Source organism: Pinus tabuliformis, chromosome 5_2, assembly GCF_031772625.1.
Source record: "Pinus tabuliformis cultivar Carrire ecotype Pingquan chromosome 5_2, CPIR1, whole genome shotgun sequence".
In the NCBI taxonomy this organism is placed as follows: Eukaryota; Viridiplantae; Streptophyta; class Pinopsida; order Pinales; family Pinaceae; genus Pinus; species Pinus tabuliformis.
Window position 1 is genome coordinate 11,180,977 of NC_142306.1, and position 25,092 is coordinate 11,206,068.

A 25,092-nucleotide genomic window follows, 5' to 3' on the forward strand; every position below is an offset into this window, starting at 1 on the left:
CAGACAGTTCTATATTCTTGCAACTAAACTAAAATTCGCGTTTGATCCATAAGTTACAAAAAAACTCAGTTCCTCTAATTTGATCCATCAATTCCTTGTTGGATATGATTTTGGCGTTCCTGGAAAGGATTGAACTGTCCAGAGGTTGTTGATTGGCTTGGCTACTTTATTAAATTTCTTGTATATTTTCTTTTATCTATTCCTCTATGATTCTCTTCACCAAAACTAAGATAACTTGTTCTAATGTGAACTATATGGTCTTTGAATAAATGATATAATAATAAACAAGGGATTTCAAGAAGAAAGAAGAAATTATTTGGCAGCATCATAGCCAAGGTCAAGATTATATCTCTCTGGTAATTTCCCAACAACCACTACACCTTTGACAGTAAGTAACATTTGCAACAATCGTATATGCAGGCATCTTCAATGCATTCTGAATAATTTGCACTCCAATCTTATGATCGAAGTTAGTACCATGATGTTTTTCTAGGTCCTTTTCCGCATAAAAAGGAGAAATGCCACCTCCTGGCACAATACCCTGCTCTAATGTTCCTTAGTGGCATTCAAGGCATCTGCAACTTTGTCCTTCTTCTCCGCTATTTCTGCCTCACTAGCTCCACCAATATTTAAAACTGCAACTCGTCCTGAAAGCTTTGCCAACCTCTCGTGATACTTTTTATTATCATAGTCTCTTATGATGGCTTCAATCACGAGCCAAATATGCTCACATATTTCTTCTATAGCCTTCTTATGACCACCTCCATCAACAATAATAGTGTCATCCTTTATACAGTTACCTTCTTTGCTGAACCAAACATATCAGCTTCAACATTTTCAAGATTCATGCTAAGTTATTCTATAATCATTTGATCACCAGTAAGTACAGAAAGATCCTCCAAGTTTGTTGTTTTGCTTTCTCCAAAGATTGGAACTTTGATTGCACAGACCTTCACTCTAGTACAAATTTTATTTAGAATTAGGGTTGCTAGTGAATCACTCTCTACATCCTCAGAAATAATCAGAAGAGCTCTTTACTTTTTCAAGCCCATCTCCATTGCTCAGACAACTGCATTCAAATTTGAAATTTTCTTTTCATGTATAAGAATCAGAGGATTCTCTATTCACATTTTTGGGCCATATCATTTGTGATAAAATATGGAGATATATAACCCCTGTCTAACGTCATTCCTTCAACAACCTCCAATTTATTATACAACATCTTCCCATCTAAAATAGTTACGACTCCCTCCTTGCCAACGTTTTACAATGCTTTGGCAATCAGTTCACCAATTTCCCTTTCACCATTTGCTGAGATGGTGCCTACCTGTGAAATTTCCTTGAATTTGCTTATTATCATTTCTCTACTTTTCAAATGTGCGGCAACTGCATCAAGTTGCATGCTAATGCCATGTCTCAAGTCCATTGCATTCTTCCCGGTTGCAATTGACTTACAACCTTCTATGAATATTGGACTAGTAAGGATGGTTTAGTAGTGCCATCTCCTGCAACATCATCATCATTTGTAGCATTGCAAACTTGCTTCACAAGACTTGCACCAACATTCTTTAACTTTTCACCGCAACTCAATACTTTTTGCTACAGTAACACCATCCTTTGTTACTTTTGGAGCACCATAACTTTTTTCAATAACAACATTACGACCCTTTGGTCCCATTGTCACCTTAACAGCATCCGCCAGTTCTTCCACACCTTGCGACATTGCAACTCGGGATTCAACACCAAATATGATATATTTTTCCTTACTTCCTTAATTTTGAGAATTGTTTTTAGGCGCAATGGGTTCTTTCTTCGTACCTTGTCGTGACCTTCAGGATTAAACACTAGAAGTGTAGCAAAAAACAAAACCATAGAATAAGCTAACCAAAAAATAAGCAACAAATTTTTAGAATAAGCGTAAGACAAACCTTACATTAACAGTACGTTTAGCTTAATATGGTATGCGATAAAGATTGAAAATAAAGGTATTTCTCATTGTAATTAAATCTTGTTCCTTCTCATTTCAATTAAAATCTTGTTGTTGCTCATTCTAATTAAAAGATTGCTGCTATAATTTAAAAAACCATTGTTCACCACGTTTGGACTTGACTACCTGGTCTGGAATACCGCTGCCTTCAACACTTGTTTATTAAAGTAGTAGTGGTCAGATTAAATCATATCTAAGATGTAATTGACTACTCGGTCCTTTCCACTTTATTTTTTCCTTTTGCTTTTACACATCCTTTAATATACCTTCAGGCTTCGACTTTGTTGCTTCCATAGGGCCAACTTAAATATTTATGTGAAAATCAATTTCAATTTAGATTACTAGGAAATTGCTTCTTGTGAACATCAAAATAACTTCTTTTTCCTTGAAAGGAGAAATATACTCTAAAGGTTTTTTCTTTGAATTGTGGAGTTGATTCTCCATGTCCCGATAATCCTATTAAAAATGCGCATCACATTGTATGCACTTAATTTGGATATTAATTATGAGTGATTTTCAATAGACACCAAGATATAAAAAAAACATTGCTTGTGATTTTCAATAGACACCAAGATATAAAAAAAACGTTTGATGTCAACACACAGTAGTGAAGAGCTCGACCAAAATAAAAAACAACCACCAGGAAAAGCACACAACAAAAAATATTAAGACAAACTAAACAATATGAAAAACAATCGATCATGCATTTCATTTGTAGCTAAGAAATTTCCATTATGAAAGGAAAAATGATGATGCATCCAGTATACATTTGAGAATTTCTCATGGAAGATGCAGTTTTAAAATTTAACAAAATAAGGATAACCAGAGTGCTACAGTGTCGAAATGTTGTATCTTATAGAATGCACTACTGAACTATTTTGTTATAGTTGGGTAAACGTGAAATACCTACTTCAAGCTTTAATAGTTTAAAAAATAAGGATAACTAGAGCACTACAGTATCAAAATCTTGACTCTTGTATAGTGCACAATGCACTCCCGAAAGATTTCTTTACAACTAGGGAATTGTAATATATATATAGAGAGAGAGGGGTCAAGTTAAATGAATGTAAACCTCACCATTTTTGACATCTCTAAAATCTTGATGAATCTAAGGTTAAAAGATATCCATGCTAATATCTAATCAATATGAATAACATATTGTAGTAGTTGCCTCGATTGCATCTATTGTTGTGGAAATCTCAGAGGACAAACCCTAAAAGCGTCATCTCCTAGCGGAGACCATACAGTAATATGAATTTGAACGTAACATTAATTAAGAGATTTGAATGATCTTCCAACCAATCATTGTGAAAGATTTCTGGTGAAGGAAAGTAAATAGAGGACAAAAATGCATCTCTGAATCTCTGTGAACCACAATGGTTATGTTCAACGATCAAAAGAAGATACCAAAATGATTATCTCTGTTAAAGTAATGAATAAAACATGCAACAATAATTATGATAGTATCTATACTTCAGGAACAACAAGCAACCAAATCCAATAAATAGAAAACGAAATATGAATGAGAAGCCTTACACATCATTGTTTTTAATATATTTGATATGAAAGCTGATTGATATGCCCACAAAATATATATATATATATATATTTCAGTGTGTATATTGCGAATATGTGACATTACATAAATAGAATGGAGGGGAATTAATTAAACTAAACGAATATTTATATTAGAATCCGTTGTTGTGATGGAACAATTCATAATATTCCTTCAAGCTTTTAGCAGTGTCCCCGAATTACTATAGTCACATTCGAAATGTTTATCTACCAACATTGATCAAATAACCAACAAAAATTCACACCATAGACACTATTGTCTTGAAGGTCCAATATTCAACCTATGTATGTAAAACATTGGTCGGTCTTAATTCCTTACCCACTCCGCGACATCAATTCTAAGGCCAAATCACCATAGAGATTTCAACTATGTGACCTTGTAGCTAGAACCCTTGACTCTAAATAAACCCCAAAAGAAGCAACTTTTGACTTTTATGTTATGGTGGTGTTATTGTGTGGGGTAGCACACTGAGAGAATTGATTAATGGTGGACGATATGACCTATGATGTTGAGATCAATGGTCGTAGGCGCATGGGGTGATCACCAACTCCAATATGCATGCCTAACATTTTGTAAATGGGATGGATTGTAATTGGTTGGAAGATGTGGGCCGAATAGCTTATAGGGCGGCAGACTACCCCCACTCCAATAATTGATGTAGTTTCACTCATTGGGGTTCATTAAAAGGCAGAGGAGGAAAGAAACAATTGGACAAACACAAACAATCTGTGTTGTTTCTCTTTTATTGATGACACAAAGTTAAATTGACTTACAATGAACCCAATATGGGGTATATAAAGCTCCAACTTACTAAATTTACAATTATGATATTTCTAACTTGACTTAACTAAACTCTAGCTAGTTGTTCCATGCAAACTCATGCTATATTATATTTTTCCAAATATACATTGAACTCGCACTAACTCACACTTACTCAAATTAACTTACACTCTTAATATAAATTGCACTTCATGCTGAAGTAATTACTATTTCCAACACTCCCCTTTAATTATGACCATAAGACTCATCATAACTCAAACATGTACTGTAGTTAGAATAAAAATTGTCTCAATCATCACTTAAACACACTTTCTAGTCTAAGTCTCAGCTAGGCTTACAATGACTCAAAATTTTTACAATTTTGAATTTTCTTTTTCATTTCTTCCAAATTCTATATCCTCGAAACTGCAATATTCTCTGTTGCACTTTCTTGTTGTAGGCTCCATATTTCTTCACTTGCTGATGTTGCAATTGTTTTTCGACTTCTCTTATATTTTTTTTGAATTTATCTTCTATAGCTTCATTTTCAAAGATTCATTCAATCCTCGATGGTTGACACCTCTCTTCATCTTCAATATGCCTTCTTCGTTCTACTTCTTGTGCTTCATATTCATGATCTTTTTTCTGGCATATTTCTTGATAGAAAAATATAATCTCTTCTTGACTCCATTGATCAAATATTATTTTGACGTTTTCTTCATCTTTAGAAACTTCCACGTCCTGCCCTTTACTTTCATCATCAGGTGCTGCTACTTTTTTCTTGTAATATGCACACTCAAAATAATCATTAGGCTTACATGTAAAATGATAATCGCTCTCCTTTTTCTCTTTCACCATTTAATTTAAGTTTTTTCTTTGAGCTATTGATGTAATATTATCATCAATTTGTTCAATTAGCTTTTCAATCCATTATTCAATGAGCTTCAAATATGTTTCAAACTTATGAACAACTTTGTTTTCAACTTGAGCACCCATGCTATTTTGAACACCTGCACATTCAAAACAATGTTAAAAACATGTTCCTTATTCTCCTCAATGAGAGCTTTCTTCTCTTCCTCTTCCTTCTATGCCTTATCTTCTACTCCTTTACAAACCTCTATTGCTCCAAACATATTATCTTCCACTTGGCTCCCACACACAAGTGAGATTCTTTCACCAAATAAAAACATATCAATAAGAGTTTTTTGTTGCATTATGTGCAACCACACATCACTATTTAACTTTTCTTCATCAAAGTTAACATCACTATAATATTCATGCACTATATTGTAGGATATCTGAGAATGCATGTGAACATTAGCTATTTCAACTTCACCAAATTCATCAGCTATGGCTAGGTTCACCAATTCACATGTTACATTTCATTCATCATCCACATGTGTCTCATCACAGAGGGGTTCACTGTCATCTTCATTTTCCATGTTACAGTGGAGTCCTTAAACATTTATGTGCTCTTAGTTTTCTTCACATACAAAGGCTTCAACTCCTCTCTCTGCAATCTTTGTTTCATCGTATTCATCTTCCACTTGTGTGGCTATATAGATAGATCCCTTAATGTCTTTGCTTTCTTTTGTTACTATTATAGACTTCTCTACCTATGACATAACGTGCTACTGAATGTCACTCCCCCTTGCACCAAATTTTCTTCCAGGACCTTCCACGTTTCCTTGGAAGATGGAGCTTTTGCTACAATGAAAAACAAATTCTCATCCAATGCTTGTTTTATAAAATGCAAAAATAAAAAATTACACACTTCATCATATGAGCTATTAAATTGAAACTTAATTAACTCTTTGATTTGAAGAAAACTTAGCATTTTGATAACCCAAGAATCAAATTTTTTACCAGTAAACATAGGTGGTGGTAGCATATCCACAATACACCAATCACCCTTTATCTCGTCTTCATCTTCTGCTAGACTTCTCTGTTCCTAGGATGTAACCCAAACATCTTTAAACATGGCAACAATCTCTGCCTATTCTTTTAAATTTTTTTCTTTTTATCTCTTTTAGTCTAGCTTTACAACCCATGATTGTTAAATTTCTTCTATCTTCTATATGGATTTCTTATTGCATGACGCTTCCTTTTATATCACCCTCGAAAAAAATATGATTTTTAATATGCACCCTCATAAGGCACAATCTTCATCCAAAACACTATCATGCTTGACAAAACAAGAAAATGTTTATAGACCATCTTTCCTTTTAAATCTATTTTATCAAAATCCTTGTTTATACCATTGACCTTTATTTATTTTTAATAATAATAAAAAAAATAATTAGCACAACCTCTTAAAAGAACCTTTCTTTAAATTCCCTTTAATAACCTTTTATAACAAAAGATTTTGTAATACCATGAAAAGTGCTTCATAGTCATGTAATAACCCATTATTTTCAATATCTCAATTGTTTTTTTAATCAAACTCATTTAATAAGCCATTTAAACTCTAGAATAAGATTGTTTGATCAAACTGTGATCATTTTTTAAATAATTCAAACAAAATAAAATAAATTCATTGAAATGAAATAACTTCAAACCTTAGACGATATAAAAAAATGTTTCTTTCACCTTGCGATCTGCTCGCAATACCAATGACTACAAGTTATGGTGGCTCTCTCCCCTGTATGCTCTGTTTGGATGTGGCAATGCTGGCCGACGACAACTACTCAATACACTGGCGACTTCCTGAAATGGATGTGTTTTCAAACCCTTATCGATTCTCATACTTGGTGGTAGCGACTCTCACCAAACGCTGCGACAATTTTTCTTTTATTCCTAACCTTTCCCTCTCAGTGTTGTTTTATCACTCACACAATCCAGATCTACAAGCTACGGCTACAGACTATTTGGCCCTTTAGATCTTCTAGCACTGATACCAATTAGATGGAAAGGCAGAGGAGGAAAGGGAGAATTTGGCACACACAAAAAGTATGAGTTGATGCTCTTCTATTGATGACACAAAATTGAATTTACCTAAAATGAATCCAATATGGAGTATAGAAAACTCTAACTTACTAAATTTTGAATCATGTTATTTCTAACTTAACTTGACTTAAATCTATCTAATTGTTCCATGAAAACTCACACTAAATTAGACTTTTCGTAATATAGATTGAACTTGAACTAACTTACACTGACTCAAATTAACTAACACTCTTAATATAGACTGCACTACATGAAAGAGTAATTACTATTTCCAATAGGGGTGTTGAATCCACATATCAACCACTAAAATATTGGTCATACAATTCGCTTGCAAACTATGCCATTTTTCACAATCATACCCAACTCAAATATACTTACTATGAATTATGATAACTAATTTAAATCAGTGAATTTGAAATTTTATTTTAGTTCTTTCTAAATAGTCTATTCCACAAAAAGTGAAATTCTAGTCACGATCCCAACTACAAAGTATATCTCCAAATTACAACCATAAGGTTTATACTATAGGAAATAATGTATAGGGTTTATAATTTTGAGTTGAATATTAAGGTTTATAATATTGAGTTTATAATATCAATACTTATCCTATTCTTATAAGAAAAACACATATTCACTTAATATATGATTCAATGGTTCAATTCATACAAATGAGTTTTGTTGAAAAAAAAAAACATTTTTATACCCATTAATACAAATTTTAATCATATCTAAAATCCATTTAAATATATTTTTCAAACCATATTTCAATGTGAGGTCGACTAATGATATGCCCATTTAAGTTTTGATAAAAAGACAAAAAAAATATGCAAAAAGACCCAAACTTAAAAGAATTAAACCATATTTCAATGTTGAAGTTGGCTAATAATGTGGATCTCTTCCTCATTTTTTAAAAAACTCTTAGCCTCATTATTGTATTATTGTTGGAGTGAGAAAAACATTGTTGTTTGGCCATTGAGGAGGTATAAGTAAATGGATTTATATTGATCCAAGTTGACTCAACTTCTATATTTAACCAAGATCTTTTACTTCCGTGATGTGGTTAGAGTTGCATTTTAATAGAGCATAAATGAACATATATGCATGCTTAAGAAAATGGAAACATAATAACAATCAGCAAATCATAGACATGAGACGTTGATAATGGAGTTCATCCAGTGTGGACTACGCCTTCGCGCCTGGTGTCAAGATGGCATTCGCTGCTTCATTCAGTGCCGGAAATGGTGAAGATGTACATGGACTATGTTTTATGTCATACGAGGACATGTTCCCTCTACATGAGTGGCAAAGTCTCTCCACGAGACATTCTCCTATAGGAACTATTACTCACAATAAACCTCTTATCAGTATGACATAAACTTACACATGGTAACAATGAGCATCCCGCCATCATGGCATCAAGGGGATCTCAACCAAAAAACCCATGGTGACAATGAGTATCCCGCAATCATGGCAACAAAGGGATCTCAATCAACACATACGTAATAATCCATGATGAATACATCTCACATGAAATAAACACAAAGATTATGCATCATACATCAAGAAGGAATTGAAACAAAATAGTACATCTCACAGCAAATGATCAAAGAAGTACATGACAACAACACTTCATATACCTCAACTATGATGATGTCTAAAGAATAGAATACTCACCTGCTTGATTTGAATGCACCATCGAAATCGTGGCATCACATGGCATAAGATCAACTGTCCGCACTCTGAAATCTCACACCATCACTCCAATCTGGAAAATGACCGAAAAATAGAAGGCTTAGTTGTGAAACTGACTATACCACTGAATTTGTGTCATTGAGAGGTGTAAAATCGACTATCCATTTTCTAAATTCTGACATCGACAAAATCTGGGACGATTCTCCAAAGATTCCCTCCTCTGGGTTGACTAGGGATTTGAAACTCAAATCAGAAAACTAATCTTGACATTGATATCCTTGCAAAATTATAAGGAGAATGAGTATAAAGTTGGGTGCATTCTAGATGTGGAAAATTTCAGCTTCCAAGGAATTTAGAAGATTTCCTCAAGATTCTCGAAGTTTCTCCTCCACTCGAAATTTGTAACACCACTGTTCAAAATGAGAACTTGACCTCGTCATTGCTTTCCCTGCGAAAATCTGAAAAAAAAAAAAAAAAAAAAAAAAAAAAATTACTGTAAACTTGATTACATTTGAAAAAATGAATTTTTACCTCCTAGGGAATCTTAAAGATTCCTCAAAGAATCTGCATGAGAATATTCCTTAGAATATTCTGAGAACCTCCCTTGATTTTTGTGTCTAGGGCAGACCTCCTTTGTGCTTCCACACCTCCGTTTTGGTTCTGTTCCTCAGTTCGGCTCTTCGTTCCCCATTCCCCCTCCCCGTTGTACTAAAAAGGCAAGTTTAATATACTTGGGTTCGGGTGGACTTACCAACACTGAGCCGTTGGCTAGTTCGTAAAAATGACAAGTCGTTGAGGAGGGATCAAGGGATCAAATCCTGCACCTCCTATTCTTGGCATATTGTTTTATGAACAGAGGGTCCAGGTTTTTTGGGTTGTTTATTTTTGTTGTGTTAATACCAGTGTTGAGGTTTAAAGGTGTGGGCACTCGAGCGGCAGGTCGGCCGTTCTGGATGGGCAGGTTCAAACCCTGCCACCCAGGGTGTAAAAAATGGCATAAGGGTGGGGGCGTGGATCTAGTCTACCGGAGGTGGCCCACCCACTACCCATACATATATTGTTGGGGCAGACGAGGGTCATGGCATGTCGGCCCATTTTTAATTAAAAATTCATTTTAACACTTGGATTGGGAAGAGAGGGTGGCAGGGGTCATGGCTCGCCACCTCATCACATTATTTTTTTTTATTTTCATTAATAATAAGTCTTTTTTTTTTGTCTAATATAAGCGATATTAGACAAAGTAAAGAGGCAACAATTTTTCCTACTCTCGGGAGCTAAGTTTCCATGCCGGTTGATGGTGAATTTATAGGACACTTAAACTTGGCCCACTACCTAACTTTGACTATCTCTATCTCCTCCACATGTGCTCATATTGGAGTGTCGTTTTCACCGTTGGAATCATGGTGACGAGCAATTCAATCTTGTGTTGGTTTGGGAACAATCTGACCACTTTGAATTTTGACCCTTTCTGAGTCCTTTAGGACTTATAAATGTGTCTAGAGCCACCTAGATCAATCCTCCCCACTGAGGAGAGTTCGGCCCTCTAAGAGAATGAAAATAATATGCAACTTCTTTGTACATTGTGTGCACTACAAATGTCTGATAAGTCACCCTTCCTTTTTCCTTCACCTTTGTCCTGCGGAGCCATAAGTGATGAGTCGACACCTGCACCCTCTGCAAACTTGTAGTACATTTCTACAAATTGCATGCTTAATTTACATGACCAACTAATGACCCAAGCATCCCATACTTTCCACGAGTTTATAACACATACTCGGTGGTCAAGTTTACATCAAAATGGAAATAATACCCCAGATATGAAAACAAGGCCAAAATATCATTGTTGCGTCAACAAGTGATGGAAAACACATCATCACTTTCACAGTTTAACATGCAACACAAAATAAGACCAGACATCATTTTTGTTACAAGAAGTGATGAAAAACACATCATCTCTTTTACAGTTTAAAATGCAACACATGATTGGAAAAAATAAGACTAGGAAATTCTACCATGCCTAGAAGAACCATTTTTCACTTATCAAGGTGAATGGGTCGCCTCCTTGTGGCACATTCGCTGGTCAAACAACCATTTCATATGGTTCATGCTCAGATTCTTTTTCTTTAATGTGCTGCTCTAGATGCAGCCTCCAACATGTGGCCCATTGATGGCCACCTTTGTCGCAATGACTGCAATAAGTCTTCTTCCTCCAGATCTTCTTAACCTTCTTCTTTGCCTACAGTTGAGAGGGTCTTTCACGCCTCATCCTTTTTCGCGTTGCCATTCTCTTCCACCACTCATCAAATACATGGTTATGTAAACCAAAAAACATACATGTTTTTCGATGCCATGATTTATGTCCATTGTTAACAACATGATTGTAATCGAAATGAACATTCGAATATTGAGACTTCTTATACCTCTCATTGTTGTCACTGGTGTAATTATGGGAATGAGAGCTTGCCTCAGCTCTTTCCCTACAATGGGAACTGTCATGGGATGATGGTTATGTGTTCCTATCATTCTTTTTCCTCGATGATTTCAACAATGTCATGAAAGCATCTAACACCCTTGAGGATTCTCCTTCGGTGTATCCCAAGCCTGCAAATCGAGGTATTTGAATGACCACCAATGGCTAATTTATTCCTTTCTTATTAACACCATGTTATTCTTCCTCCTTGTACCTCATCCTAGTAAGAAGCATCAAGTTTGTCCCTATAATTGGTATCTCCACATTTCAAACATAAATTATACTATGTGAAGATGAAATTGAATGGAAATCAACGTCTTTTACCTCCACTACCGAGTTAGAAAGAACTAATGAGGGATTCTCATCATCTATTGCTGGTGTTTTGCTGGCTGCCTTAGCACATTCCCCAACTTCCTCTCTGACATACCCAAGTTCTGCCTGATATGGTAATTCCTCTACTTTGATGGGGTTGAAAATGCTTTGGCCATTAATGCCCAAGCATTTTTGTTCATACCCCATTCTCTTCAGCAGTTTGGAGCCAATTCTTGTGGTATGATTTTCAAAAACAACGAAATCATCATCAAGAAACATACATGAAGCCAAAGAATTACTTTTTACCTCACATGGGTCATGCTGCATATTTTCCAAGGTCTCATCCTTAGCTTGCATTTGTCATAGAAACCTTTGTTTCTCCTCTTTCAATTCTTGTAGAAGAATCTTCAATTCAGCGTTATCTACTTGAAGACTCTAGTTGTTGTACTTCAGTTCTTCCAAGGCCTATTCCGTGGCTCACAACTGGAGCTGCAATCGCCTCTTTTCCTCTGTCTCTTCTTGTAGAGCTTCATACATTATGTCCATCCTTTTGGACACTCTGAGCATGGTATCGCACATTGATTTGTCATCCTCCATTGCTGCACGTTCCATTGTTCATGCTCGCATTTCACATCCACACGGAGACTACTCTAATACCAAACTTGATCCGAGTTGACTCAACTTTTGTATTTAACCAAGATTGTTTACTCTTGTGATGTGGTTAGAGTTGAATTTTAACAGAGTGTAAATGAACATATAAGCATGCTTAAGAAAATGGAAACATAATAATAATCATAAAATCATAGACATGAGACATTGATAACGGAGTTCGTCTAGTGTGGACTACGTCTCCGGGCCCGGTGTCAAGATGGCGTTGGATGCTTCATTCAATGTTGGAAATGGTGAATATGTACAAGGACTATGTTTTATGTCATACAAGGACATGTGCCCTCTACATGAGTGGAAAAGTCTCTCCATGAGACATTCCGCTACATTTACTATTACTCACAATAGGCCTCCTATCAACATGACATAAACTTACACATGGTGACAATGAGCATCCCACTATCATGGCATCAAATGGATCTCAACCAAAATACGCATGGTGATAATAAATATCCTACCATCATGGAAACAAAGTGATATCAATCAACACATATGTAATAATCCATGATGAACACATCTCAAATTAAATAAACACAAAGATTTTGCATCATACATTAAGTAGGAATCGAAACAACATAGTACATCTCACAGCAAATGATCAAATAAGTACATACCAACAACACTTCATATACCTCAACTGTGATGCTGGCTGAAGAATCGAATACTCAGCTGTTGGATTTGAATGCACCATCGAAATCGTGACGTTTCATGGCATAAGAGAGCTGTCCACACTCTGAAATCTCACACTGTCACTACAATCTGGAAAATGGCCAAAAAAAAAAGTCTTAGCTACAAGAACTAACTTCACCATTGAATTTGTTTCGTTGAGTGGTGTAAGGTCAACTATCCATTTTCTGAATTCTAACACCGAAAAATCTGGACCTATAGGAATATTTTAGATTCCCTCATGATTCTCTCGTGATTCCATCCTTTAGGTTGACTCAAGATCTACAACTCAAATCAGAAAATTGATCTTGCCATTGAGATCCTTGCGAAATTCTAAGAAGAATGAGTATAATGTTGGTTGCATTTTGGACCTCGGAAAATTCAACCTCCAAGGAATCTCGAAGATTCCTTCAAGATTCTTAAAGATACTCATCTCCTAGGAATCTGCAAATCAGCTTCTCAAAAGGTGAACCCTACCTCGCTATTGTGTTCCTTGTGAAAATATGAAAAAAAATGGTTGTAAACTTGATTACATTCTGATAAAATCAATTTTTACCTCCCAAGCAATCTTCAAGACTCCTCAAAGAATCTACATGAGAATATTCCATAGAATATTGTGGGAACCTACCTCGACTTTTGTGCCTAGAGTGGACCCCCTCTGTGCTGCCACGCCTCCATTTTTGATTCATTCCTCTGTTCGGCTTTCTAGTCCCCATTCCCCCTCCCCACTGTACTGAAAAGGTGAGTTTAATATACTTGGGTTCGAGTGGAGTTACCAAGACTCAGCCATTGGCGCATTGGTAAAAATGACAAGTGGTTGAGGAGGGGTCGGGGGATCAAATCCCGTCCCTCCTATTATCAGCATATCATTTTATGAACAAAGAGTCCACATTTTCCGGGAAGTTTATTTTTGTTGGTGTTAATAAGAGTGTTGGTGTTTAAAGGTGTGGGCACCTGAGTGGCAAGCCATCTGATCGGGTCGGGTGGGTTCAAACCCTGTCACTCACTGTGTAACAAGTGGCGTAAGGGCGGGGCTTGGGCTGGGTCCACCGGAGGTGACCTGCCCATCGCCCATACATAAACTGTTTTGGTTATAACAATATTGCACGGGTATGGTGGTTGGGGTCGGTGGGGGCCTGGCTTGTTGGCCCATTTTTAATTAAAAATTCATTTTAATACTTGGATTGGGAGGGGGGATGGTGGGGGTCATGGCTCGCCACCTCATCACATTATTTTTTTTTATTTTTCATTAATAATAGGTATTCTTTTTATTTTGTCTAATATAAGGGATATTAGACAAATTAAAGAGTCAACAATTTTGTCCACTCTCGGGAGCTAAGTTTCCACGCCGGTTGATGGTGAATTTATAGGACACTTAAACTTGGCCCACTGCCCAACTTTGACCGCAACTTTGGCTGGCTCTATATCCTCCATACGACCTCGGATTTGAGTGACGTTCACACCGTTGGAATGAGGCCGGCGAGCACTTTGATCTGGTGCTAGTTTGGGAGCAATCCAACCGCTTTGAATTTTGACCCTTTCTGAGTCCTCTAGGACTTTTACATGTGTCTAGAGCCACCTGGATCATATATTCAAAACAATCAAAATTAGGAAGAAAAAACCAATTGAATGTAACTTTGCAAACCTCATGTGAGGAGCCTCTAAGGCTACCACGGCACTGTCTCACATTAATGATAAAACACAAACAATACAAATTTATAGGAGTTCATTCAGTTACACAGGTCAAACAGATTCTTGAATAATAGGAACTAAATCGTGAATAAAAATGTAATTGAAACAATAGAACAACTTTCTCCATTATTTCTAAGTCCCCCTCTTAATGGAGAAATGATTAATCTCCATGCCTTATTTCTCCCTAAGCAATTCATATTTCATCTTCCCAAGGGATTTTTTGAAAATATCAATAACATTTGCACAAGTATTACAATATTTAAGACAAATTTCCTTAGATTCTATCTTCTCTCTAACAAAATGAAATCATGCATCATTATGGTTTGTTCTTGCATGATACATTGGATTATTTTCCGCCTTGATCGAGCTCTGGTTGTCACATTTGATAATTGTGGTCTTCATTTGTTCTTCTCCAATGCCTTGAAGAACTCTCCTCAACCAAACAAATTGACAAGTTGCTGCACACAAATATTTATACTCTGCCTCAGTAGATGACAAAGATATAATAGGATTCTTCTTGTTGGTGCACGAAATAACCCTGGATCCAATGCTAAAAGCATAACCTGTAGTACATATTCAATCATCTAGATTACCATCCCAATATGAATATGAGTAACATGTCAGCTCAACATCAAATGAATTAGTATACTTAAGAGCAAAATCAAATTTTCCTTTAAGATATCGAAGTACCTCTTTTGCTGCTCTCAAATGGTTTTCTAAAGGTCTAGCCAAAAATTTACTTAACACACTAATAGGGTATGCTATGTCAGATCAGGTTGTGATAAGATAATTCAAGCTTCCAACTAGTTGCCTATATAATGTACCATAAACTTCTTTAAGACATCATCAAAATGAAGTTTCACATTTTGTTGCATTGGAACAAAATATGCTTTTCACTCATCCATCTTAAACTTTTTAAGAAATTCTCTGACATACTTACCCTAAGAGACAACAGATTGACCAACATCTCTACACACTTCCAGACCTAAACAATAATGTAACTTACCAAGATCTTTGATCTCAAACACTTGTGACATCTGCTTCTTAATTCCATCAATTAGTTTGACTGAATTTCCTGTAATAATTAGATCATCAACATAAAAAGAAACCAACACTACACACCCTTTTGTATCAAATTTGGTTTACATATTCGGATCACTTTGACTTCTCATAAAAATCTATTGATCAAAGAATGAATCTATCATTCCATACCATGACCAAGGTGCCTCCTTCAACCCATACAAATATTTCTTTAATCGGGAAACTAAATGTTCCTCCCCCTTTTTCACAAATCGTTCAATTTGTGTCAAATATGCCTCCGCCTTTAAATCACCATTTAGAAAACAAGAATTTACATCTAATTGGTGTAAATTCCAATGATACTTTGCATCTAATGAAATTAACAATCCAATAGTATTTAGTTTAGCTACAGGTGCAAATGTTTATGCATAATCAATACCCTCTTTTTGTGAGTACCCTACTTCTGCAAATATAGCTTTATATTTATGTATACTCTCATCTGCTTTAAACTTGGGTTTGTATAACCATTTTCATCTTATGGGCTCTTTTCCTTTAGGAAATTCAGTAATTTCTCATATTTTGTTTTTGATTATCTTTTCGTATTCTTCTTCCATTTATTTTCTCCACCCTTCATGTTCATTAACTTCATTAAAACTCATGGGTTGTATGACATTCAAAACACTAGTAGTCGAGGTATATTCCTTATACCCCTCAAGTAGGAGAATTTGTCAAGTGGATCTCAGTCGCACTTCACTATCTTCACCCTTTTTCTCTGAAGGTACTTCTCCACCTCTAGATGGGCTCTAACTACTGGTGATGTCCATATCACTGGATTCTTTGTCAAGCTTTTGTTGCTCATTGTTTTGTGCTTCTCATTGATTGTTTTCAACCTCAAGAAGTTTGTGCCACCTTTCATATTTTTTATCCTTGTTGCATTCATATGCATGTTCATGGAAAATTACATCTGTACTCACAAATACATTGTGGGTAGATGGATCAAACATTTATCTGCCTTAAATTATGAACAATGTCCTACAAAAATACTTTTGATACCATTAGCATCAAGTTTCTTTCTATTCTCCTTCAGAATATGTGCAAAGGGCTTACACCCAAATGCCCTCAAATGATGAACTGCAAGTTTAAAACCATACAAGGCTTCGAATGGGGTCTTGAGATCAAGATGCCTTGTTGGACTTTTGTTCTTTAAATAAACAACAATAATAATGTCCTTTGCCCAAAAATAATTTGAGAGGTTCTTACATTTGATCATACCCCATGCACACTCCACCAACATCCTATTTTTCCTCTCTTCAATATTGTTTTGATGTGGAGTAATTCCTGCACTATTCCATGATCCTTGCAGTACTTGACTAAGTTCCCTAACCTATATTCTCCCCCTTTATCTAAATGAAGGATCTTTATGAACTTCCATGTTTGATTCTCTACCATGTTTATGAATTCTTCGAAATACTCAAAGACATCACTCTTTTTCCTAAGGAAGTACACCCAAGTGTACCTTATGCAATCAGCAACGAAAAACAAAAAATAATAAGCATTTCCTAGGGATGTGGTCTACATAGGTCCATAAACATCGGAATACACAAGTTTTAAACATATCTTATCCTCATATCATAAGTTAATTTTCCTAATGCAGAGCCTTCGCAAGCATCATACTCATTCTTTAACATAATGAGTCCTTCAACCATACTTCGTTTATGCAACAACAACAAATCATGATAATTGATATGACCATACCTCTCATGCCAAAGACTTTTTGTTGACATTGATGTAGAATTGAGTGTTTGATGACTTTTGTTGGTGACATCAAGCATGCACAAGCCTCCAACCCTGACTCCTGAAGCAACTGGTTTGCAGTGATCCAACAAGTCCTTTACTATGAAATGTGTTTTGAAGAATTCAACCTTCAGATTATGATTTGTGATTGTGGACACAAAAATCAGATTTTTCTTGATCTTGAGCACATACATAGCATTATGAATACGCTTGAGACTTCCATTTGGTAACATCACTGGAATATCTCCATATCCCATGATATGATGTGCATGATCATCTCCAAGGTAGATGTTTCTTCCATTTCTTATTTCCTTGAAGTTTTCATACCAATCCTTATTGCATGTCATGTGAATCAAAGCTCCAGAGTCCACAAACCAAGCATTAACATCATCTGTTTCAGCAAACAATGCAACATTAGACATAAACAACTTAATATTTTAAGATCAGAGTTCAAGCCTTCTCCTACAAAATGTCTTGAATGTCTTATGTGCTTATTATGCCTATCTTCATCACCTTTCTTATTATAGCAGTCTCTGGCAAGATGCCCACTTCTACCATAATAGAAAAATTTTATTTCAGAATCATTTATAACATATGACATACCTTGATTTGGTTTTGAAAATGGCCTTTTCTAAAATAGACTTCCACCTTTACTTCCTCCTCCTTGTTTTCCTTTGAAGAACTTCTTTTTTTCTAACAGTGCTAAATTTGGATTCAGAAGCTTTAAATTCTTGTGCCTCTCTTCTTCTGGGATCAATATACCTGTGAATTCTTCAAAAGTAGGAGCTTTCTCCCTTACTGCAAGACCTGTAATAAACATCTGATAGTCCTTTGACATTCCATTTAATGTGGTTGTCAGAAGATCAGTACTAGGTATTGATTCTCCTATGTCTATGAGCCTACCTTTTAAATATTTTCTTCTTGAAACAAAAGCACTAACACATTCATTTTCCTCCAGTTTAATATATAGGAGCTTACTTTTAAGGAAGAGAACTCGATTTGTATTATTAGTTCCATATAGATCCTTAAGTGTAGTCCAGGTTTCACTCGAAGTTTTACAATCACGAATATGAGGAATTATATTATTTTCACAGACATTCTTAATAGTACATTTTCTTTGTTCTCATGCTTCTCGAATATTGAATTGATGCAATGGCCACACCTACAGCAGGTTTTTCTTCTTCTCCCTTAGTGATCATGCAAACACCATAACCTTCCAACAGTGCTTGCATCTTGAATTTCCAATTAACATAATTGGATATGTGCAACTTATTGGCCTTATTCAGGTATGTCTTTGCAAGTGGATTACTCATTTTTCCAAAAAACCATAATCTCAACATCACACAACTTCTTGCTCCACTCTTCACGAGCACCTCCAGTAGCTCCACAAATCCCTGATTTACAAATCCCCGATTTACAAATCCCCGACTCCAACAACGACGCGGCTAGGATTCCACACTCCGCTGAAATTAAATCTAAACAAAGGCTTGAGAGCTTCAAACAAAAAACAAATGAAGTTTAACCAAATTATAAATTCCAGTAAAATAGGATCTGCATAGAACGTGCAAAATTTCTCACTTTTACTTAAAAAAAGCTGCGCAATTTCCAAATGTGTGCACTGTACAATTGACTGAGGGTTCATAGGTCAGCTTTGACCTTTCTTTGTCTAACAAATCCCAACTTGACTCACCTCTACTGGTCCACGCCAAGATCCACTACGCTCCACTTCGTGCATGACATTGGCTTTATCCTCAAACGGACAATGCAACCTTCCAATGCGATCATGCTGCTCCACGCATAAATATGGCATATCTTGACTCTACCAACAAATGTTCACACATGCACTCACTAACAGAGGAGGCTCCATGCTCACGAGTCTCTCTCAGCCACAAAGGCTCACCGCGTTTGTCTCAACCACACGGGGTCAACTCAACCCTGACGCTCTTGTACCAACTAAAAATTAGGAAGACAAAACCAATTGAATGTAACTCTACATAGGAGCCCCCGGTGGGGCTACCACAAGGTTGTCTCACATTAATGATAAAAAACAAACCATACAAATTTATAGGAATACATTTATTTAGGGAAATCACACAAATTCCCGAATAGTAAGAACTAAAAACATAATCATACGTAAAGGGAGTCCATCTTTCTACATAATAGGCCAAAATAACCCGCTAAAGGCATGTGATATATTAATTCAGGTATTTTATTAGTTAAATACAAGCAATATTCACAATTTATTAAACAAATGTAATTATATTCATAGAAGTCAAGTTGTCTGGTTCTCAAAATTTCCACGCAGTTCATTAAAATAATCGCAAATAAACGAAATAAACAGGCGCGATAAACCACTTGAGTTCCACGGATTTGATGGGTGGCCAGTTAATTTAGATAAGTGGCCCATAAAACCCTATACCCATCGCACGAGTAATGCTTTACCTTTTCATTTTGTATGCTAGATTATGCTAAAATGATATTCAAAAGACAGCTCCTACAGGTTCAAATATCGATAGCTAAATTGATATTCTTCTATCATCCACTAAACATATTTAAAGCTTAAAACATATCGATTCATTATTTTAACTTCCCTATCAAATCCCTTAAGCATGCAATTTCTTCTAATAAAATTTGACGTGGTGACAAATAAACATACACCAATGGGCTCTCTCAATACAGTCGTGAACAATTGAATCCTCTCTAACGCATTTCTCAGCACAATTATAGACAACAGAATAGTGGCAATATTTTAACGATGACCCTTATTAAGATTATAAACCTTCAACCATAAACTCTATAAGAATGACATATTACACCATGGCAGCAAAACAACTTTTTTAAAAGTTTAAATTCGACCATTACATTCCAATACGCTTTGTGGGTGATACCATGATTATATTCATGCCTCTATAAGAAAATAGTCTGGTTTGCGCGCACACAACTGATATACTAATTGAATGCTTGGGCCCACTACCCTGAAAGCTCCATTCTTCACACCACTTAAATACACGATCTTCCACATAAATTACGACATTAAAAGTTCTAACAAATCTAATCCAATGCTTTATGTGAATGAATTATGATACACATTCAAATTGACCACACAACCCTAAATTATAATCTACAATACTTTATCTCATGGAACGGAGGGAAAGGCACTAATAGTCTGGCTGAGGCGAGGGCTCTTACAGGCATGCTTGCTTTCTGTGTGTTTTTTGATATCCAGCAAATATCAATTTATGGCGACTCAAAAACAATGATTGACCATGTCAAGGGTGCCTGCCACATTAGCTGCCCACATTTAGCTGGGTGGATGGACAAAATTATGTTTTTCTGGGGGCGCATGCGAGACTGCTCAATTCAACACATCTTCCGGTCCCAAAACTATCAAGCTGATTGCCTTTCAAAGCAAGGGTTGTTTTTAGACTCTGGTTCATGGTCCATGGTGGTTTTGGATGGAGAATCCTCCTATTTCATTCAGGACTTTTTTATTCCCGGATTCTGATCAGCGTCTTTCTCATCATCTTATTTGCTACTTTTGTATAATCTCGAGTCACGCACAGTCTCTTTTAATTTGGTTCTAGTCATATGAGTCTCTTTTAATATGGTTCTATCTCTCTATGATGATTGTAAACACTGATATTTGGTCTGTTGTTTTTGGCTTTTGCGTCTCCTACAAGCCTTTTTTCTGATATGCTGGCTATCTGGAGCCTGTTTTTGTAACATCTGAAATAGTTATATTGACTCTATATAATACTATTGTTGGAAATTTCAGGTGATTTCAAACTCAAAAGACCAGAGAACAACGCTCTGATACCACTGTTGGGAATTTTTTTGGTAAAATTCCAAAAACAAACAAACAAACTGCACACAGAGACAGTGCTCTGTTTTTCTGCCACAGGATCTTTTGCACAGGGAAGCTAACTTGTTTTCTGAGAACAGAAATTTTTCACACCCAAAAAAAAACTTTGCATTCATCAATGTGACTGTCTGTTACAAAAAATGGTCTTCCTCTTAACGGAGGGATTACAAAACTGCTGTCACAAAAAGAGTCTTCATCACATAGAGGGATTCATCAACACTGATGTTACAAAAACATCTTCCTCACATAGAGGGATTCACCAACACTGATGTTACAAAAACATCTTCCTCACATAGAGGGATTCACCAACACTGCTTCAGATGCAGTTCCACAAACAATTAAAAGAGTCTTCCTCTTAACAGAGGGATTCACCTGAGACTGTGTTGAAGAGCATCTTCCTCTTGACAGAGGGATTCACCAGTCTATGCTTAAAAGGCATCTTCCTCTTGACAGAGGGATTCACCATGAGACTGTGCTGAAGAGCACCTTCCTGTTTAACAGAGGGTTTCATCAAAAATACATTTCAACCAATCAGAATTTACTCTGTCTCCTCCTGAGATTTTACACTGCTGTGTGTAAAAATCTCATTTACATTTACTGCTGTAAAAACAGAGTTTTACATATATTGTTGTAATAAAAAAAACATTTACTTACATTTACTGCTGTAAATGTTATTCGTTGCATTTCATTACAAAAAAAGATCTTCTTCACTGCTGCGCTGCTGCACCTCTCTTGCTCTTCATGATTTCCCTTTTCACTGCTGTGTAAAAACACATTTTTTTCATTCTCACTGCGGTGAGTTACACATTTACATTGCAATAAAAAAAATACATTTGCTGCTGCATCCCACACATTTTTCTTTTGTTTTCAGTCAACAAAAACAACCCTCATTTCCTTATGCATTGTTGTGCATGCCTCCTTTCTCACGCTGCCCCTGTTCTATGTTCTTCTACGCACTGCTGTGCATTTTTCATTTCCTCACACTGCTGTGCTCTTACCCTCACTCATTACACTGCATTACTTGCATAAAAAAACTCATCATCCTCACGCTGTTGCGCATCATTCTCCACACGAATTATTAACATACGCTGGCCCTGTTCCTTTTTTTTATATATACACTACTGTGTGCGTTCTCTTCATTATTCAATGGTCAACTCATTCCTTTTTTTATTAACACCTTGCACTGCTGTGCAAACCAAAGTTCCCCTTTTTTTTAATGAAAGTCAACAGGGACAAAAACCATATCGTATATGTCAAAACAAGTAATAATACATGCCGTAAAAACTTAAGTGTTTTACCAACCATCTATGAATGCCATTTAATTCTTAGCATGGCGGTCAATTAATTTAGTCGGCCTTGTTGACAGGACCGACGGTCAAACTGAAACTTCACGCAATGTCCATACCCTGCAGACCTGTAAGCAGCCGTTGATTTCATCGGACAGTTGTCAAACCATATCGCGCGGCTACTGCCATAACCATTGCATATGTGATTTGTTTGACAGAAGGTGCGATCTGTGATGGCTCAGGTCGCATCGCATCGCGAAGAGCTTAACGCACAGAGGTTTGAATCGCATCGCATCGTCATCTTCACAAGGCAAGGGACAAGGAGCGGAGGGGGCAGCGATCTGCGATCTGTGCGATATGCGATGGATCGCATCACAAGTGAAAAACTTATTGTTTTGCACACGCTATTGCTGTTCAACTGCTTCTGCAGTTGAAATTACATTCCAACAACTATGACGCTTTTTTCTCACTGAAAAACCCTAAATTATAATCTTACAATGCCCCGTTGTTGGGTGCAGTCCTCAAGCCCACAACTAAATCGGGCGATTCTCAAACAATGAAATAGAACCATAAACTGGCACAGAAAAAGAGAATGGGAGGATGCATAGAGAATTGAATGGACAACCTGCAAAACATGAAATCCATGTCGTAAATAGTAATCGAAATGTCACCAAATTTGCAAAACGAATGTCTCCTCTTGAGTGTTATATCTAAACTCAGGTGATTCTGAAACTGTGAAATATAGTCACAAGTAGGCAAGCGAATCTTGCCATACAAAAATTACTGATACAATCATAAACCACATTCTGACCTTTTACAGATAAATCAAATCCATTTTTCCTTTGTTGGCACAACTCCATTCACTATGTTTTCGCTCGGCCTCCTCAAAACAGAGAAACACGTGATGAATTACGACCTGTATTTGATTTGCCTAGTAGAAATTGCAGTGATTTACGTGGAGCGAAATAATTCCAATGCAAAGGCGAAGTTGTAAATGGAAAGGACCTAGATTGAAACCAAACCAGGGACAATGATTATAATGGGGTAAGGAAATTGTATTTAGAGAAGACTGGCATAGATCCATCTTAAATATGGATTTACTAGGTATTTAAGGGGATTCTATTTCTTCATCTCAATTTTTTTATGATGTATAGTTATTTTATTTTTTAAAATTTTTATTTTGAGGAACATAGCAAAGTGAATAACAAGGTTACACATCATATTGGATTGTAGAATGAGCATCTCTGCTAAACAAATGACTAAAAACAATAATGAAGAAATTAAATTAAAAAAATAACAATTACACAAAATGATGGTTGAAAAATAAATCTCATATCTATTTCTGTATTCTACTAAAAATATTCTCTCAACTTAAAATATAAACCCTATACCTAATTTTTTTCGATAAAATAATTAAAAATCAGCAAGTTTCTATTAAACTAGATATACCTGTGCACATAATTATTACATAGTTGCCAAATTCGAAACTCTATTTGAATTCAATTCCATAGAAAGAAAAATCCGCTTACGCTCGACTAATAAGGATGCGTAAGCAGGCTCGACTGTTAAGGAGAGGACCTTTAGGTACTCGACCCCAAGGGAGAGGATGCGTAAGCAGGCTCGACTGTTAAGGCCGCCATCACCTTTAGGGTGCGTAAGCACGCTCGACTAATAAGGATGCGTAAGCAGGCTCGACTGTTAAGGAGAGGACCTTTAGGTACTCGACCCCAAGGGAGAGGATGCGTAAAGGCTCGACTGTTAAGGCCGCCATCACCTTTAGGGTGCGTAAGCACGCTCGACTAATAAGGATGCGTAAGCAGGCTCGACTGTTAAGGAGAGGACCTTTAGGTACTCGACCCCAAGGGAGAGGATGAAAGAAAAATCCACTCTATAATTTTTCTCCATAAAATAATTAAAAATCAGCAACTTTCATTCAAATTAGATATACATGTGCACGTAATTATTCGATAGTTACTAAATTGGAAATTCTATATAAATTCAATTCTATTCTGAAAAAATTCCACCCTCTAAAATTTAATAAAGGAAAATTTTGTTAGTATAGATCTTACAAATACTTAAACATATGAATTTTTTTAATAAAAAATATTTCTTTGAATTTTTTTTATCATTTTATAATTTTTTCCAATATATAAATTCTTGTTTTTTATTTTTTCATATACTGCTATTTTATGATTTTTGTTAAAATAAAAGTTATCATTTATTTTTATTATACTCCAATTATCTTATAATTTTTTCTAATATAAAATTTACTATTTTTATTTTTTTATAAAAATTACCTTCTTTTTATTTATTTTTTATAAAAATTATCTTAAATTTTTTTTTTAATTATTTTCAATTCACCCT

General features: G+C 35.8%; 1 pseudogene; it reads right to left on the reverse strand.

The window, feature by feature from the left end:
- Nucleotides 1-312: 312 nt before the first annotated feature.
- On the reverse strand, nucleotides 313-18,418 carry LOC149157225 (chaperonin CPN60-2, mitochondrial pseudogene; annotated as a pseudogene).
- Nucleotides 18,419-25,092: the final 6,674 nt, after the last annotated feature.